We start from the raw sequence: 19,831 nt of genomic DNA, 5'->3' as shown, positions 1-19,831 counted from the left end.
TATCAAGAAATCTGATTGTGTTACACACAGGGTTCTCTTCCAAGCCAATCGAATGTAAGTAGCTGAGTCTGAACCACTTATCCCAGCAGCATTCCATTTGGTACAGCCAGCCAGTATCAAAATGGCCCTTTCATTCCTATTCGTCATGTTCTGAACACTGACCAATCCTAATCCATGCTCCCCTGAGCTTTAACTTAATGTGATAACCTCATCGGAGCATCTTATCAAAATAATTTTCAAAATCCAATTTACTACATCCATTACCCTCCCTTTACAATGGAGTCATAAAGATCTACCACACAGAAAATGGTCCTTCAGCCCATCAAGCCTATGATAGTCATAAACAACCATCTAATTTTCAAATCCTTTTACCCAGTACTTGGCCAATAGCCTCTAATATCTTGGCATCACATGTGCACATCTACATCCGTTTTCAATGTGATGAGGGCTTCTGCCTCTTCCACCTTTACAAGCAGTGAGTTCCAGGTTCCAGCACCATGTGGGTGAGATGTTTTCTTTCACATCTCCTGTAAACTGCCTGTCCCCGATCTTAAATCTATGTCTCAGGTCTCTGATCCCTCCATCAAGGGGTAAATGGTTCTTCTAGCCTACCCTGTTTATGCCCCTCGTACTTTGACTTATCTCATTCCTGCCCCCTCTCAATCTCCACTGCTGTAAAGAAAACAACCCCAATCTTTCCAACCTCTCTCCCGAAGCAAAACTCTCCAGCCCAGACAACAGCCTGGTAAATCTCCTATGCATCCTCTCCAGTGGTCTCACATCCCCCCTTTAATATGGATTCCAGAACTGCACACAATACTCTCTCTACGGCTTAACCAACATTTTACGTTGTTCCTACATAACCTCCCTGTAATTAAACTCTATGCCTTGGCTGATAAAGGCAAGTATACCATACTGTCTTCTGAACCACTTTATCTTCCTGTCCTTTATGGGCCAGTGGATATGCACACCACAGAACATAGAACATAGAAAAGTACACCACAGAACAGGCCCTTAGGCCCACAATATTGTACCGAGATTTAATCCTAATATAAAATATAACAACTTAACCTACGCATCCCTCAACTCACTGCTATCCATGTGCATGTCCAGCAATCACTTAAGTGTCCCTAATGACCCTGCTTCCACCATCACAGCTGGCAACGCATTCCATGCATTCACAACTCTCTGTATAAAGAATCTAACTCTAATGTCTCCTCTATACCTTCCTCCTAATATCTTCAAACTATGACCCCTTGTACCAGTCAATTCTGCCCTGGGGAAAAGTCTCTGGCTATTAACTCTCATGCCTCTCATTACCTTGTACACCGCGATCAGGTCTCCTCTCTTCCTCCTTCTCTCCAGAGAGAAAAGTCAGAGCTTAGTCAACCTTCCTTCATAAGACAAGCCCTCCAGTCCAGGCAGCATCCTGGTAAACCTTCTTTGCATCCTCTCCAAAGCCTCTGTATCTTTCCTATAGTAGGGTGACCAGAACTGGACACAATATTCCAAGTGTGGTCTCACCAGGGACTTGTAGAGCTACAGCAAAACCTCACAGCTCTTAAACTCTATCCCCCTGTTAATGAAAGCCAAAACACCATATGCTTTTTTAACAACCCTATCCACTTGGGCGGCAACTTTAAGGAATCTATGTACTTGCACACCCAGATCCTGTTCCTCCACACTGCCAAGAATCCTGTCTTTAATCCTATATTCACCATTCGAGTTCGACCTTCCAAAATGCATCACTTCACATTTATCCCGGTTGAACTCCATCTGCCATTTCTCAGCCCAACTCTGCATCCTGTCTATGTCACGCTGCAGCCTGCAATAGCCCTTGATACTATCAACAGCACCTCCAACCTTTGTGTCATCTGCAAAATTACTAACCCACCTCTGAACCTCCTCATCCAAGTCATTTATAAAAACTACAAAGAGCAGAGGCCCAAGAACAGAGCTCTGTGGGACCCCACACAACACTGACCTCCAGGCAGAATACTTTCCATCTACAACCACTCTCTGCCTTCTCTTAGCCAACCAATTCTGAATCCAGATAGCCAAATCTCCCTGTATCCCATACCTCCTGACTTTATGAATGAGCCTACCATGGGGAACCCTATCAAATGCCTTGCTGAAGTCCATATACACCACATCCACTGCTCGACCATCATCGACCTGTCTTGTCACCTCCTCAAAAAACTCAATAAGATTTGTGAGGCATGACCTGCTCCTCACAAAGCCACGCTGACTGCCTTTAATCACACTATGCTTTGCCAAATAGTCATAAATCCTATCCCTCAGAATTCTTTCCAAAACTTTGCTGACAACAGACGTGAGACTGACCAAGGCACCTCTGATCCATGGTGCTTCCCAGAGCCCTACCATTCATCAGGTGTTCCTCACCTTTGTTTGTTCGACCCAAGTGCATCACCTCACATTTATCTGATTTAATTCCACACAATTCAATCCTACTAGTTACATCTTCAATAAATACCCATGTATTATGATTTTCAAATTGTCCTGCTACCATATATTAATTATAGCTTCTAGCATTTTACCTACTATGGAAATTGGACTAACTGGACTAGAGTTTCCCATTTTCTGCCTTTATGTTATCTTAAATAGCATGGTTATATTTATTATTGTTCTATTATTATTACTGCTGAAGAATTTGCTAAAATCTGGAAAGTCAAAACCAATGCATCCTGTTTTGGAATCTGAGGATGTAAGTCATCAGATCAGGAGATTTAGTGCCACTTAATCAATTAATTTGTCCAATAATGCTTGGACTATCTTCTTTAATTTCCTCATTTTTGGTTCCCTATTAGTTCTGGGATATTTTAATGCATTCCACAACAAAGAAATGATACTGCACATAATATTTGTTTAATCTCTCTGATATTGCTTCAATTTCAATAACATTTCTATGTATTATGATCAATCCTCCCTAGAGACTCTTTTACCACAAAACTATTAACTATTAATTAATTATTTCTCATTGTATAGCAAATCGAAAATAACTTGTTCATGGTTGATTCCTTGATATACTGACCTAGAAACTATTGTGTGTATATATTTCATGAATTGTCTTCTATATTTTTGCTGCAAATCTTCTTTGCTCAGTCTATGTGGAAATTAAATCCACCATAATCACTTAGATCTGTCTCCAACTTCCTGAGCAATATTCTGTCCAATATTTTTATTACCGTTGAGAGATCTGTAAGTAAATCCAATCAATACTGTCTACACTTTGCAGTAGTGTAGGCCTCACCCAAACTGATTCTAGTGCTTCTGTTTTCAAAAGTAAGATTCTCTTCCTTTCTTGTATCTATTCTATCCTTTATATTGATCCCAACTTCTGCAAATTCTCTTCTGAAGATTGTAACTTTGGAATATGTTGGAATATCTGGTTTGTGAACTTGATCACTTTGCCGCCAGGTCAGGAGAAAAGAGACCCAGTCTGTTTGTCTTTTCCTCATAGGTGTCGCACCCCTCCCCCTGCCAACAAACCCTGGTATTATTTCTGTCAATCATTTTCACACCATTCTCCAGTGCCACTGTCGCCTCTTTAATGTTGATGACCAAAATTGTACTTTAGTGATCTTGCTCTTCCTGAGCTTAGTGAATGGGGTACAATTTCAAAGTTTGCAAATGGCACTACGTTTGCAAGAACTGTAAACTGTGAGGTGGACAGTGTGGGACTTCAAAGGGACATTGATAAGTTGGATTGGGCAAGGAGGGGGCATTTGAGAGATGTGAGACTTTGATCAGAAGAACATTGAAAGACAATATAAAATCCGGGGTATGATTCTGAAAGGGATGCAGGAGCTGAAGGATCAGGGTGTATTTGGGCACAGATCACTGAAGGGGGCAGGACGGGGTGGGGGGGGAGAGCAGTTAATAAAGCATGCAGTGTTCTCAGCCTTATTTAATAGGGGCATAGAGTACACAAGCAAGGAGGTGATGTTAAACTTATACAAGATTCTTAAGTATTATGCACAGCTGTGGGCACCACATTATGGGGAAGATGTGAATACATGAGAGAAGGAGAGAGAGTAGAAGCAATTTATAAAAATGGTTTCAGGAATGAGAAATTTCAGTGATGAGGGTAGATTGAGGAAGTTGGGTTGGTTGTTCTAGGAGACAAGAGGCTGTGACGAGATCTGATAGAGGTTTTCAAAATTGTGAGCAGTCTGGATACAGTGGAATCGAGTGTGTGGTGCTGGAAAAGCACAGCAGGTCAGGCAGCATCCGAGGAGCAAGAGTCCACGTTTCAGGCAAAAACCCTTCGTCAGAAATAGAACATAGAACAATACAGCACAGAACAGGCCCTTCGGCCCTCGATGTTACGCTGACCTGTGAACTATTCTCAGCTCGTCCCCCTACCCTATCCCGTAATCATCCATGTGCTTATCCAAGGACTCTTTAAATGCTCCTAAATGTGGCTGAGTTGACTGCATTGGCAGACAATGTGTTCCATGCCCTTACCACTCTCTGTGTAAAGAACCTGCTTCTGACATCTGTCTTAAATCTATCACCCCTCAATTTGTAGCTATGCCCCCTCGTACAAGCTGACCTCATCATCCTCGGAAAAAGACTTTCACTGTCTACCCTATCTAATCCTCTGATCATCTTGTATGTCTCTATCAAATCCCCTCTGAGCCTTTTCTCTCCAATGAGAACAGACCCAAGTCTCTCAGCCTTCCCCCCCCCCCCCCCCCCGCCCAGACCAGGCAACAGCCTGGTAAATCTCCTGGTAAACCTTTTCCAATGTTTCCACATCCTTCCCTAAATATGGTGACCAGAACTGTACACAATATTCCAAGTGTGGCCGTACCAGCGTTTTGTATAGTTGCAGCATGATATTGTGGCTCCGGAACTCAATCCCTCTACGAATGGAACCTAATGTACCTTATGCCTTCTTAACAGCACTATCCACCTGGGTGGCAACTGTCAGGGATCTATGTACATGGACTCCAAGATCCCTCTGCACATCCACACTACCAAGAATATTTCCGCTGACCCAGTACTCTGCCTTCCAGTTATTCTTCCCAAAGTGCATCACCTCACATTTAGCTGCAAATGGAATACAGTGGAAAATTGTGAGCAGTTTGGATACAATGGAAGTTGTTCCTATTATTAAAAGGAATAAAATCAAAAAGGCATTGATTTAAAGTGATTTTCAAAAAACCCACATGTGATATGAGACAAATGTCTTCACACAAGTGGTTCAATCTGGAACACACTGCCTGGAAGTCTGCTGCAACTAGGCTCCAGTGGGGGGGGGTCAGCAGGAGCAAGGTGCATGGAGTGGGGAAAGGGCAGGAGAATAGTTCTAAAGTACAATACTCATTTGGGGAACTGGTGCAGACACAATGGGCTGAATGGCCTCTTTCAGCATCATAACACTTCTATGATTCTGAATGATCTGATGGAAACTCTGTTTGTATGAAATGTGCTACTCTGGTCTACCCTCTATGTCTTCTCTTTAAAACATTCAAAGTGTTTGGTCAAATGAGACTTTCCCTATTGAAATCCATCTATTTATTTATTTGCAAAGTGCTTTTTTGATTTTCTAATGTTTGATTTTAGTCAGCTTCAATTCTTTTGCTGAGCATCAATGTTAAGCTGTCTGCTCTGTAATTCCTTTTAAGAATTACATTTGCTGTTCATCATGCCTCTGACAGTACACCTTTTTTCAAATGTTGTGAAACCTTTTCTATCGCTTTCCTCAATGGCTTTTCAAATGTGTGGATGTAATCTGTCCTGATCACATTTTATCCTTTTTGATTACTTTATGTAATATTTTCCTTTTTATTATACTAAAAGCACATTTTCCACTGCACATCCACTGTCCTCTCTCCCTGTTAAATACTGGAGCAAAGTAATTATTTAATATTCTGGTCTTTTTTCTCTATCATTACCTGTGGTCTATCCTGTTAATCACAGAGTCAGTCTATCTCCTTCTCAACTCTCCTTTCTTCATTTACGAGCCTGGAAAATATTTTACCATGTTCCTTGATAAATTAATTTCAAAATTTCTCTTTGTCCTTCAGACTGTTTTATTTCCTGCTATGCTTTTTTTCATTCATTTAAGTAATTTGGGTGTTGCTGGCTGGACCAGTGTTTATGGCCTGTCCCTAGTTGCCCCCCTTAGGAAGGTGGGGGTGAGCAGCCTTCTTGAACCGCTGCAGTCCATGTGCTGTGGGTTGACCACAATATCCTTAGGGAGGGAATTCCAGGAATTTGACCCAGTGACACTGAAGGAACAGCGATATGTTTCCAAGTCAGGATGGTGAGTGGCTTGGAGGGGAACTTGCAGGGTGTGGTGCTCCCATGTACCTTGTCCTTCAGATGGATGTAGTTCTGGGTTTGGAAGGTGCTGTTGAAGGACTTTTGGTGAATTTCTGCAGTGCATTTTGTAGATGATATACACTGTCGCTATTGAGCATTGGTGATGGAGTGAGTGGATGTTTGTGGATGTGGTGCCAATCAAGTGGGTTGCTTTGCCCTGGATGGTGTTGAGCTTCTTGAGTGTTGTTGGAGCTGCCCCATCCAGGCAGGTGAGGAGTATTCCATCCCACTCCTGACTTGTGCCTTGGAGATGGTGGACAGGCTTTGGGGAGACAGGAGGTGAGTTACTCACCGTAGTATTCCTAGCCTGTGACCTGTTCTTTTGCAGTTGTATTTGTGTGATGAGACCGGTTGAGGTTTTGATTAATGGTAACCCCAAGGTTGTTGATAGTGGGGGATTCTACATTCTCCTGCCATTCATGTACTTAGTGGATGACTTCACAACCCTAGCCCTCCGTAGAAACTATTTGGTCTTTAGTTTGTTCTGGTTTCCCACAAGCCTGTCTTGTTCCTGCACTCTGTTGAACACCATTGTAAACATTTCCTATTGTTGCTCTCCATTGTTGTTCGCAAAGTTAATTGCTCATTTTATTTCCCGAAGTCCTATTCTCAGCGTTTCTTTAATCAATGATTTTCTGAAGGAATGCTGTATGAAGGTTTTATTTGGATGTCACCTTATGTTTACTATTCTGTTCTGGCTCATTGCGCACGACCAGTCATCAATAGCCCTTGGGTTTGTAAAAACTGTGTTCCCTTCTCTCCATGATTATTACCTCCTGTCCACTTAATGTCAGGAAATCCCACCAGGAATATATTTCCACATATTTTTCTCAAATTAGTAATTCTTCTGTGTATTTCTTCCTCCATTTTCCTTTCCTCATCAGTAGATCTTTAAACTGATTATTATTATTGTGATTGATCCTTTCTTAGATTTGAACTCCAACAAAATAGAACCAAAGAAAATAGGAATAGGAGAAGGCCATTCGGCCCTTTGAGTCTTCTCTGCCATTCAGTATGATCATGGATAGTCTTCCAACTCAGTCCCCTGTTCCCACTTTCTCCACCATTCCCTTTCATCTATTTAGCCCCAAGAACTATATTTAACTCCTTCTTGAAAATAGTTAATATTTTGGCCTCAACTGCTTTGTTTGGCAGCGAATTTCACAGGCTCCCCACTCTTTGGGTGAAGACATTTCTCCCCACCCTCAGTCCAACATGAAATTGTTCCTTTGCTTCTGACTAGCAGCTGTCTGCCATGTTTCTTTGATGAATATGTTCTCCTGAATGAGCTAACCATCTCCATCTCAGCTCTCTAATTTTCAAACTACATTATATGTAGGGAGGGGAAGGGGCAGGGATGGAGGATGGGGAGGGGCAGGGAGAGCAGGGCAGTGGGGGAGCAGAGAGGGGGAGTGTGGGGTGTGGGGGGGTGCAGGGAGGGGGAGTGTGGGGTGTGGGGGGGTGCAGGGAGGGGGAGTGTGGGGTGTGGGGGGGTGCAGGGAGGGGGAGTGTGGGGTGTGGGGGGGTGCAGGGAGGGGGAGTGTGGGGTGTGGGGGGGTGCAGGGAGGGGGAGTGTGGGGTGTGGGGGGGTGCAGGGAGGGGGAGTGTGGGGTGTGGGGGGGTGCAGGGAGGGGGAGTGTGGGGTGGGGGGGGGTGCAGAGAGGGGGAGTGTGGGGTGTGGGGGGGTGCAGGGAGGGGGAGTGTGGGGTGTGGGGGGGTGCAGGGAGGGGGAGTGTGGGGTGTGGGGGGGTGCAGGGAGGGGGAGTGTGGGGTGTGGGGGGGTGCAGGGAGGGGGAGTGTGGGGTGGGGGGGGGGTGCAGAGAGGGGGAGTGTGGGGTGTGGGGGGGTGCAGGGAGGGGGAGTGTGGGGTGTGGGGGGGTGCAGGGAGGGGGAGTGTGGGGTGTGGGGGGGTGCAGGGAGGGGGAGTGTGGGGTGTGGGGGGGTGCAGGGAGGGGGAGTGTGGGGTGTGGGGGGGTGCAGGGAGGGGGAGTGTGGGGTGTGGGGGGGTGCAGGGAGGGGGAGTGTGGGGTGTGGGGGGGTGCAGGGAGGGGGAGTGTGGGGTGTGGGGGGGTGCAGAGAGGGGGAGTGTGGGGTGTGGGGGGGTGCAGGGAGGGGGAGTGTGGGTGGGGGGGGGTGCAGGGAGGGGGAGTGTGGGGTGTGGGGGGGTGCAGGGAGGGGGAGTGTGGGGTGTGGGGGGGGTGCAGGGAGGGGGAGTGTGGGGTGGGGGGGGGGTGCAGGGAGGGGGAGTGTGGGGTGTGGGGGGGTGCAGGGAGGGGGAGTGTGGGGTGTGGGGGGGTGCAGGGAGGGGGAGTGTGGGGTGGGGGGGGGTGCAGGGAGGGGGAGTGTGGGGTGGGGGGGGGTGCAGGGAGGGGGAGTGTGGGGTGTGGGGGGGTGCAGGGAGGGGGAGTGTGGGGTGTGGGGGGGTGCAGGGAGGGGGAGTGTGGGGTGGGGGCAGCAGAGCCTCAAGTTGTAAGTACCATTCATTTGGTTTTATCTCAGACTCACAAGGTTCAGGTCTGCAATGCATCACCAGGCCCTGAGCAAAAAGAAGTGAGGACTGCAGATGTTGGAGATCAGAGTCGAGAGTGTGGTGCTGGAAAAGTACAGCAGGTCAAGCAGCAGTCGACTCCCCTGCTCCTCAGATGCTGCCTGACCTGCTGTGCTTTCCAGCGCTACACTCTCGACCTTGAGCAAAAAAGCCCAGGCCGACATTCTGGTGCAGTTCAGAGGGAGTGCAGCATTGTTAGAGGTGCTGTATTTACAGTGAGATGTTAAACTGAGGTACCTGCTGAACTGGGTTAAAGGATACCACGGCATGATTTTGTAAAAGAGCAGGACATTATCCCCGGCATCTAGGTTGTTGTTTATTGCTCAGAACAATATCAGAGAGAAACAGAAACCAGCTCATTATCACATTGCTGTTTGTTGGTGCTTGTCTTGATCAAGCCCATTGGAAGCCGTGTTTCTGATATTGCAAGTACTCTTTTAAAAACCCTGTCAGATGTTTGGAGATATCAGGAGTCTTCAAAATACAATGTTGGCATTTTTGTATTGATACCTGTCTCTCGTGCAATTAAAGTTTCTCTTTCTCTGCCTCTCTGTTTGGCTCTGTCTTTTTCCCTCTGTCCAATTCCATCCCTCTCTTTCTTTCCATTTTCCCCTGTTTCTCTCCAGGCCCCTCCAGGATTTTCCAGACTGTATTCTGTACAATCTTGTCTCTGATCTTGGGGCCTCCTCTTTTTTACACAGGAATGTGAAGCCTATATTCATTGCTGTGGTGGTTTCCATAGATATGTGCCTGGGATTGTTTGATTGGAGCACAGGGCCTGTATATTGTGGCTTAGGGGGGGTTTACAGCTAGTCTGGCCCTGATTAGCCCTCCCTCGTGCAAGAGGCACCACTTCCTGCTGACTGCGGGACTTCCTCCAGTTGGAATCGGACACCTCCATTTCCAGCACAGCAACCTGAGAGACACAGCTAGTCAGAGAATGAATTACAAACCGACTCAGGACCCCTGCAGCTCAGGGTCCCCAACAAGACCAGTCCTCTCAAGGCTGCCTTTGTCTGTCTGCAGACCTCTGGCTTTGACCAAAACCAAAAGCGGAATTCCGAAAATGATGCATGTCTGAGGGAGGCCCTGGCAGTGTCAATGTTGTGAGATTATTGAATCCAGTTCTGAACGTCACACTGTGCACATCGTGCTGGCTCCAAACTCTCTGAACAACACAGAGACACACCATTCTTAAACTGAGTCATCCTGCGTCCTGTTAAAGCAGAGACCTGATCATTGAGAATTCATTTCCACAGAATCGCACTGGGGGCCATTCAGCCAAACATATCTAGGAAATAGTTAGTCCCACTGGCCCTGCATTTTTCTCATGAATTTGTAAATATTCTCTTAAGGGTGTGTCCAATTTCCTTGTTAAAGTTTCCTGTTGTTTCTGCCTCCAGACTGTTCCTGTGCAAACCCACTGTTTCAGATTAGATTAGATTCCCTACAGTGTGGAAACGGGCCCTTTGGCCCAACCAATCCACATCGACCCTCCGAAGAGTAACCCACCCAGTCCCATTTCCCTCTGACTAATGCACCTAACACTATGGGCAAGTTAGCGTGGCTAATTCACCTGACCTGCACCTGTTTGGACGGTGGAAGGAAATCCACGCAGACACGGGGAGAGTATGCAAACCCCACACAGACAGTCACCCGAGGTTGGAATCGAACCTGTGACCCTGGTGCTGTGATTCATTAGTGCTAACCACTGAGCCACCGACTCTAAAGCTGCACTGGGGAGGATTCCCTGTGATCAGACTGACTCTCCGAGAAACACTTCGAGTCATAGAGATGTACAGCATGGAAACACCCATCCTTTGGTCCAACCCGTCCATGCCGACCAGATATCCCAACCTAATCCAGTCCCACCTGCCAGCACCCATATCCCTCCAAACCATTCCTATTCATATACCCATCCAAATGCCTTTTAAATGTTGCAATTGTACCAGCCTCCACCACTTCCTCTGGCAGCTCATTCCATACACATACCACCTTCTGTGTGAGAAAGGTGCCCCTTAGGTCTCTTTTATATCTTTCCCCTCTCACCCTAAACCTATGCCCTCTAGTTCTGGACTCTCCAACCCCAGGGAAAATACTTTGTCTATTTATCCTATCCATGCCCCTCATAATTTTGTAAACCTCTGTAAGGTAACCCCTCAGCCTCCAGGGAAAACAGCCCTAGCCTGTTTAGATTATAGATTAGATTACTTACAGTGTGGAAACAGGCCCTTCGGCCCAACAAGCCCATACCGACCCACTGAAGCAAAACCCACCCAAACCCATTGTGCTACATTTACCCCTTCACCTAACACTACGGGCAATTTAGCATGGCCAATTCGCCTAACCTGCACTTTTTTTGGATTGTGGGAGGAAACCGGAGCACCCGGAGGAAACCCACGCAGACACGGGGAGAATGTGCAAACTCCACACAGTCAGTCACCTGAGGCAGGAATTGAACCCGGGTCTCTGGCCCTGTGAGGCAACAGTGCTAACCACTGTGCCACCGTGCTGCCCACAAAAGCCTACTGCACCTGGTATTCCCAGGTGGTCTCCCATCCAAGTACTAACCAGGCCTGAGTCTGCTGAACTTCCGAGATCAGATGAGATCGGGCGTTTTCAGACTAGTATGGCCGTAGGCCTGTTCAGCCTGTTCAGCCTCTCCCTATAGCTCAAACCCTCCAACCCTGGCAACATCCTTGTCAATCTTTTCTGAACCTTTTCAAGTTTCACAACATCTTTCCGATAGGAAGGAGACCAGAATTGCACGCAATATTCCAACAGTGGCCTAACCAATGTCCTGTACAGCCGCAACATGACCTCCCAACTCCTGTACTCAATACTCTGACCAATAAAGGAAAGCATACCAAACGCTTTCTTCTCTATCCTATCTACCTGTGACTACACTTTCAAGGAGCTATGAACCTGCACTCCAAGGTCTCTTTGTTCAGCAACACTCCGTAGGACCTTACCATTAAGTGTATAAGTCCTACCAAGATTTGCTTTCCCAAAATGCAGCACCCCGCATTTATCTGAATTAAACTCCATCTGCCACTTCTCAGTCCATTGGCCCATCTTGTCCAGATCCTGTTGTAATCTGAGGTAACCCCTCTTCGCTGTCCACTACACCTCCAATTTTGGTGTCATCTGCAAACTTCCTAATTGTACCTCTTATGCTCGCATCCAAACGATTTATGTAAATGACAAAAGGTAGAGGACCCAGCACCGATCCTTGTGGCACTTCACTGGTCACAGGCCTCCAGTTGGAAAAACAACCCTCCACAACCACCCTCTGTCTTCTACCTTTGAGCCAGTTCTGTATCCAAATGGCTAGTTCTCCCTGTATTCCATGAGATCTAACCTTGCTAATCAGTCTCCCATGGGGAACCTTGTCGAATGCCTTACTGAAGTCCATATAGATCACATCTACTGCTCTGCCCTTATCAATCCTCTTTGTTACTTCTTCAAAAAACTCAATCAAGTTTGTGGGACATGATTCCCACACACAGAGCCATGTTGACTATTCCTAATCAGTCCTTGTCTTTCTAAATACATGTACATCCTGTCCCTCAGGATTCTTTCCAACAACTTGCCCACCACCGAGGTCAAGCTCACTGGTCTATAGTTCCCTGGCTTGTCTTTACCACCCTTCTTAAACAGTGGCACCACATTAGCCAACCTCCAGTCTTCTGGCACCTCACCTGTGACTATCGATAATATCTCAGCAAGGGGCTCAGCAATCACTTCTCTAGCTTCCCACAGAGTTCTCGGGTAAACCTGATCAGGTCCTGGGGATGTATCCACCTTTACATGTTTCAACACATCCAGCACTTCCTCCTCTGTAACACGGACATTTTGCATGGTGTCACCATCTATTTCCCTACAGTCTATATCTTCCATTTCCTTTTCCACAGTAAATACTGATGCAAAATACTCGTTTAATATTTTCCTCATCTTCTGCGGCTCCACACAAAGGCCACCTTGCTGACCTTTGAGGGGCCCTATTCTCTCCCTAGTTACCCTTTTGTCCTAAATGTATTTGTAAAAACCCTTTAGATTCTCCTTAATTCTATTTGCCAAAGCTATCTCATGTCCCCTTTTTGCCCTCCTGATTTCCCTCTTAAGTATACTCCTCTGGAAGCTGCTGTGATCCTCAACATCTCACTAAGTTTCCTTCTCTACTCTAAGGAGAAGAATTGCTTTGACTTCTTCAGTCTCTCAACCCTGGGGCTGTTCAGATAAATCTCCACTGACCACCCTCGCTCCCAAACAACATTTAACATCCTGCTGAAGTGAGACAATACTGCAGCTGAGAACGTGTCAGTGTTTTATTCAGGGTTCAGTAGAAGCCTCCTGCTTTTATATATCTTTCAAATTGTCCTGGAAGAGATAATCATCTTAGCCATCACTTCGGTGGCATCTCGGATCTTTCTGGGCACAATGTTTCTGATAACAATAACTACTTTTCAAAGCTGTCCATCAAGTGTAAAGGTCTTTGGAGCAGCTCAGAGGCTGTCCCCCCATGACTCCTGGGCTTCCCCCTGTGACCCTCAGCTGCGCCCTGTGACCCCTGGCTACTCTCCATGACCCTGGGCTGCCCCCATGACCCCTGGCTACTCTCCATGACCCCCAATTGCCCCCGTGACCCCTGGCTACTCTCCATGATCCCCAGCTGCCCTCTTTGATCCCTGACTGCCTCCATGACCCTGGGCTGCTCTCATGACTCAGGCTACTCTCCATGATCCCCAACTGCCCCCCCCCCCCCCGTGACCTCTGGCTACTCTCCATGACCCCCAGCTGCTCCCGTGACCCCTGGCTACTCTCCATGACCCCTAGCTGTCCCCGTGACCTCCAGCTCCTCCCCGTGACCCCTGGCTGCCCCTGTGACCTCCAACTTCCCCCGTGACCTCAGCTTCCCCCTGTGACCCCTGGCTGTCCCTGTGACCTCCAGCTGCCCCTGTGACCCCCACTGCCCCATGACCTCTGGCTGCTCCCCACCGCCCCCCCCCCCCATCCCCATGTCCCCTGGCTGCACAGTTGGCAGGATGTCTGGTTTGTGATACAGAGTGATGCCAACAGTGTGGGTTCATTTCCCACACCAGCTGAGGTTATGACCATGAAGGACTCCCCTTCTCAGATTCTCCCCTTGCCTGAGGTTTAACCACCACCAGCCATTCTCTCTCTGCAGCCCTATGGTTGGTACAACTATGGCCATTTTACCCAGAGTCACTAGCCCTGAACTCCTCAGGCAGGAATGTTTCTTGGATCTCTGGATCTCCTGCCTCTTGGTGACTAGATCTCCTAACTCTCGGTTACTAGAACTCTTGCATCCCAGTGACTGGATCTCCTATCCTATGGTGACTGGATCTCTGGATTTTCTCAGTGACTGCATCTCCAGACTCTCTTGGTGACTGAATCTCCTCAGTAACTGGATCTCCTGTCTCTCAATGACAGGATTTCCTCTCAGTAACTGGATCTCCTGTCTCTCACTGACAGGATCTCCTCTCAGTAACTGAATCTCCTGTCTCTCACTGACAGGATCTCCTCTCAGTGACTGGATCTCCTCTCAGTGACTGGATCTCCTGTCTCTCACTGACAGGATCTCCTCTCAGTAACTGAATCTCCTGTCTCTCACTGACAGGATCTCCTCTCAGTGACTAAATCTCCTGTCTCTGACAGGATCTCCTCTCAGTGACTGGATCACCTGTCTCTCTCAGTAACTGGATCTCCTCCCTCTCTCAGTAACTGGATCTCCTGTCTCTCACTGACAGGATCTCTCAGTAACTGGATCTCCTGCATCTCAATGACTGGATCTCCTCAAAGTTTGGGAGAAGATTTGTAGCTCGGGTGCTCATTGTTGTGGTTCTGTTCACCGAGCTGGGAATTCGTGTTGCAGACGTTTCGTCCCCTGTCTAGGTGACATCCTCAGTGCTTGGGAGTCTCCTGTGAAGCGCTTCTGTGATCTTTCCTCCGGCATTTGTAGTGGTTTGTCTCTGCCGCTTCCGGTTGTCAGTTCCAGCTGTCCGCTGCAGTGGTCGGTATATTGGGTCCAGGTCGATGTGCTTATTGATTGAATCTGTGGATGAGTACCATGCCTCTAGGAATTCCCTGGCTGTTCTCTGTTTGGCTTGTCCTATAATAGTACTATTATAGTACTATAACACTACTATTATAGGACAAGCCAAACAGAGAACAGCCAGGGAATTCCTAAAGGCATGGTACTCATCCACAGATTCAATCAATAAGCACATCGACCTGGACCCAATATACCGGCCACTGCAGCGGACAGCTGGAACTGACAACCGGAAGCGGCAGAGACAAAGCACTATAAATGCCGGAGGAAACATCACAGAAGCGCTTCACAGGAGACTCCCAAGCACTGAGGATGTCACCTAGACAGGGGACGAAATGTCTGCAACTCGGCAGACAGAACCACAACACTGGATCTCCTCTCAGTAACTGGATCTCCTGTCTCTCAATGACTGGATTTCCTCTCAGTGACTGGATCTCCTGCATCTCAATGATTGGATCTCCTCTCAGTGACTGGATCTCCTGTCTCTCCCAGGCTCAGACTGTCTCAGTCAGTGAGGAGTCTGGAATAAAACAAACAGCTGAAGATGCAAATCTTTCTCTTGAGATTCCTTCCTACAAGATTTGAGATCATGCTGTTAACAGACATCCATGGACAATTCTTGGACTCAGGGAAGGCTTGACATGGACCTGTCTGGAGAATTTTACAGTCACAACTCCCACAAGTCCCAGTCTCACTGACAATGCCCAAAGCAGTGAGTGTGAGCATGCGAGGGTTAAACATGAAGCTACAGACCCTTCCAGAATAAAGTTATCTCAGTTCATGAAGAGAAACCTTAATCTTTTTTGCATAGCACATGATGTCGGTTAATCTCAGTTTTGCCGTAGAATGAAGCAATTATTCTGTTTAATCGTATTACTCTGTCTGTTGACAGACCCCAGCTCAGTGATAATCCAGTCCGCAGACTCCTCACACCAATACTAAACCTGGGAACAAAGTGCAGCCAACATCAGAATTCTGAGCTGGGATTAGTAACAGTGAGGAGCTTATAGCAGTGAAGGTTTGACCAGGACACTGCTGGCTCAGATGGTCAGCTTGTTGGATCAGTGCCATGGGCAGGCTGCTGTCCAGCAGCCTCCCTGCTCATTGTCGGGGCTTGGGTGGATGGATGGGGGGGGCGGGGAGTCGTTTGCCTGCCCAGGGGGTCGGCAATATTGGACTACTTGGTTAAATATCACATTCCCAAAAACACTGACTATGGTACAGTCCCACACACACACTGACTCTCACTGGGGTATACTCCCACACACACTGGCACTTACTGGGGTACAGTCCCACACACACTGACACTCAGTAGGGTACACTCCCACACACACTGGCACTCACTGGGGTACAGTCCCAACACATACTGACTCTTACTGGGGTACACTCCCACACACACTGACTCTCATGGACATTCTGCATATGACACGAGGAGATGCAGATAAGGAGCAATTATGAAGGCAAATATCGTGAAAACTTTCACTACAAAGGGTTGTTGGAGTTTAAGAGTTTAATTTTCTGGTCACAAGCCATAAAAATGTTCAATTCTCAGCTGTTCCTCAAGTTGATGATGGTGTCTGTTCAAGGTAGAGGTTTCTACTGTGGGTCTGTCAGACATGAATCTAAACTACTTTCCAGCAACAGTGTTATAGGTTCCTCAGCAAAGGTGTAAAATATATTCCTTTTACAATGGTAATTATCCTCAGTAATACTACATGAGCATATTTTTAGGAACAAACTCCAAGTTGAATACATGGGAAAAGTAGAGCAGAGATTTTGAAATTTACAGTAAAGATGGAGTCATAGAGATGTACAGCATGGAAACAGACCATTCAATCCAACTTGCCCATGCTGATCAGATATCAGAAATAAATCTAGTCCCACCTGCCAGTACCCGGCCCATATCCCTCCAAACCCTTCCTATTCATATACCCATCCAGTTGCCCTTTAAATGCTGTAATTGTACCAGCCTCCACCACATCCTCTGGCAGCTCATTCCATACACGCACCACCCTCTGTGTGAAAAAGTTGACCCTTAAGTCCCTTTCACTTCTTTCTCCTCTCACTTTAATCCTATGCCCTCTAATTGTGGACTCCCCTGCACCAGGGAATAGACCATGCCTATTAACCCTATCCATGCCCCCCCATGATTTTATAAACCTCTATAAGGCCACCCCTCAGCCTCCGACACTCCAGGGAAAATAGCCCCAGACTATTTAGCGTCTTCCTACAGCTCAAATCCTCCAACCCTGGCAACATCCTCGTAAATCTTTTCTGAATCTTTTCAAGTTTCACAACATCATTCTGATAGGAAGGAGACCAGAATTGCACGCAATATTCCAACAGTGGCCTAACCAATGTCCTGTACAGCCGCAACATGACCTCCCAACTTCTGTACTCAATATCTCTGACCAATAAAGGAAAGCAAACCAAATGCCTTCTTCCCTATCCTATCTACCTGCGACTCCACCTTCAAGGAACTATGAACCTGTACTCCAAGGTCTCTTTGTTCAGCAACACTCCCTAGGACCGTACCATTAAGTGAATAAGTCCTGCGCAGATTTGTTTTTGCAAAATCCAGCACCTCATATTTATCTAAATTAAACTCCATCTGTCACTCCTCAGCCCATTGGCCCATCCAATCAAGATCCCATTGTACTCTGAGATAACCTTCTTTGCTGTCCACTACACCTCCAATTTTGGTGTAGTCAGCGAACTTACTAACTAGACCTCTTATGCTCACATTCAAATCATTTATATAAATAATGAAAAGTAGTGAACCCAGCACCGATCCTTGTGGCATTCAACTGGTAACAGGTCTCCAGTCATTAGCAGGGTCATTAGGGACATTTAAGCGACTGCTGGACATGCACATGGACAGCAGTGAATTGAGGGGTGCGTAGGTTGTTATTTTATCTTACATTAGGATTAATCCTCGGCAGAACATCATGGGCCAAAGGGTCAGTTCTGTGCTGTACAAAAGGCTATGTTCTGTGTTCTAACCCTCCACCACCACCCTCTGTCTTCTACCATCGAGCTAGTTCTGTATCCAAATGGCCAAGCTCTCCCTGTGTTCATGTGATCTAACCTTGCTAACCAATCTATCGTGTGGAACCTGCAGCAAATCTTGAAAGGGTGAGCAATGAAGCATTGGAGAACATTACAGTAAATCACCTGGGAGCTGGAATCTAAAGCAATGACTATCCAGGTCTGTAATGGCATGATGCAGTCAGATCCTGGTGAAAAACATACATTTCAATAAAAGCTGTCACCTCAGGGCACTCCCAACGCCGCTGACACTTTTCAAGAAGCTTTGCGACTATTGCCCTGGGAGAAACCCAGCGAGCAACCTCGAAGTCACATGCTGCAAATAATGCATTTTTGTGACAGAAATGGAGAGATAAATAGTGACCAGGAAAAGGGAGATAAATCAGCTGCTTCTCTGCAAACTGGGATCTCCTGCAGTCCCATGGACAGGACTTAGTTCAACATCAGAATCCAAACATGGCCCCTCCCAAGCGTGGCCCCCTATTATTCCTGCAATTGCAGAGACAGCCTGAGTTTTGTACTCAGCCTTCTGGCCAGATGCCAAAGGCATGGAGAGAGTTATCGATGAAACCTTGATTGGAGGGAGAAAGACAGACATTAAAACCTCCTTCACCCCTTTTTAATTGCTTTTGAATGGGAGTACACAGGCTGGAACTAAGAGGTTAATAATCCTCTCTCACTACCAAGTCTTACAGACCAGGGTGATCCCACCAGGAAGCCTTACAATAGTGAGATTGTTGTCTGAGAGATTAGGGATAAGGGTCCCGTGGTTTTACCTGCACTTCACTCGATGCCCAGTCATGTGCAGCTGATTTGCTTGTGTTGGGGAGGGTGGGGGAAGGTTGCTGAGTTTTTCACCCTCTCAAATCAGACCGGTACGTCACTGAACACCAAATTAACAAAATACTGCTCAAAGCTTGACCAACACATAGTGGCATATTTAGATAGGAAAATCTCACATGGGGCTGAAGGTTGTGTTCTGAGAGACATACTATACACAGAGAATCTTACAATCACTCCCAGGACAGGGACAGGTTACAGAGTAAAGCTCCATCTACACTGTCCCCCCTCAACCACTCTTAGGAAAGGGGGAACACAGGATTAGATACAGAATAAAGCTCCCTCAGTGTTCTTTCCCCCCCCCCCCCATCAAACATTCCCAGGACAGGGGGAAGCACGGAGAGTTGAACCCCTCAGCACTTTGTGTGTTGTAGTCTTTCTAATAACTGAATTGGCACTGAAAAAAATGTGGTGAAATGGGAAGAGCTCTGGAAAGTACCAGATTATTGAGGAATCCTGCAAACTGGAAATAATAAAGATTTAACCTCAGGGTCAGGTCTGAGCTGTTCCAGACTGTGCCATTATACCCTGAAACAGAGCTGGCCTGAACCAGGCTCAGACTGGTGGCCAGTCATTGGAGACTAAGATTCATGTCGTACGTTACATTTCACATTTGGCTTGGTATTAAAAAGCACACAGCAGGAGCTGCAGCCAAGACAGCTGCACTCCCTCATGGACTGCACCTCACTGTCTGCTCCCAGCAGCATAAAGAGACATGCTGTTTTAACAAATACAATGTAGTGCTCATTTTATATTTCAGACCAAAATAGTGGGAGATGAAAGGACAAACCGAATTTTAATCAGTTTTTGACTTGCTTCTGTTATACATATCTGGGAGCACTGAGACAGGTGACAGTACCAGACTGGAGTGAACTGTCCCTTTTACCAGCCCATATAACAGTACATGCTCAGGAGGTGACAGGTGCAAACTCCTTATACACAGACAGACAGACACACATGGGCTTTAC

At 46.9% G+C, this 19,831-nt stretch overlaps 1 non-coding gene across 1 annotated transcript; it reads right to left on the bottom strand.

Annotated features, from left to right (window-relative positions):
• Nucleotides 1-11,424: 11,424 nt before the first annotated feature.
• LOC132828050 (5S ribosomal RNA) lies at nucleotides 11,425-11,543 on the bottom strand. Its single transcript, XR_009646073.1, has one exon. It is a non-coding gene; the product is annotated as a 5S ribosomal RNA (ribosomal RNA).
• Nucleotides 11,544-19,831: the final 8,288 nt, after the last annotated feature.

The sequence above is a fragment of the Hemiscyllium ocellatum genome, chromosome 25, assembly GCF_020745735.1.
Source record: "Hemiscyllium ocellatum isolate sHemOce1 chromosome 25, sHemOce1.pat.X.cur, whole genome shotgun sequence".
Taxonomy (NCBI): domain Eukaryota; kingdom Metazoa; phylum Chordata; class Chondrichthyes; order Orectolobiformes; family Hemiscylliidae; genus Hemiscyllium; species Hemiscyllium ocellatum.
This window is presented reverse-complemented; position numbering and strand designations above follow the sequence as displayed.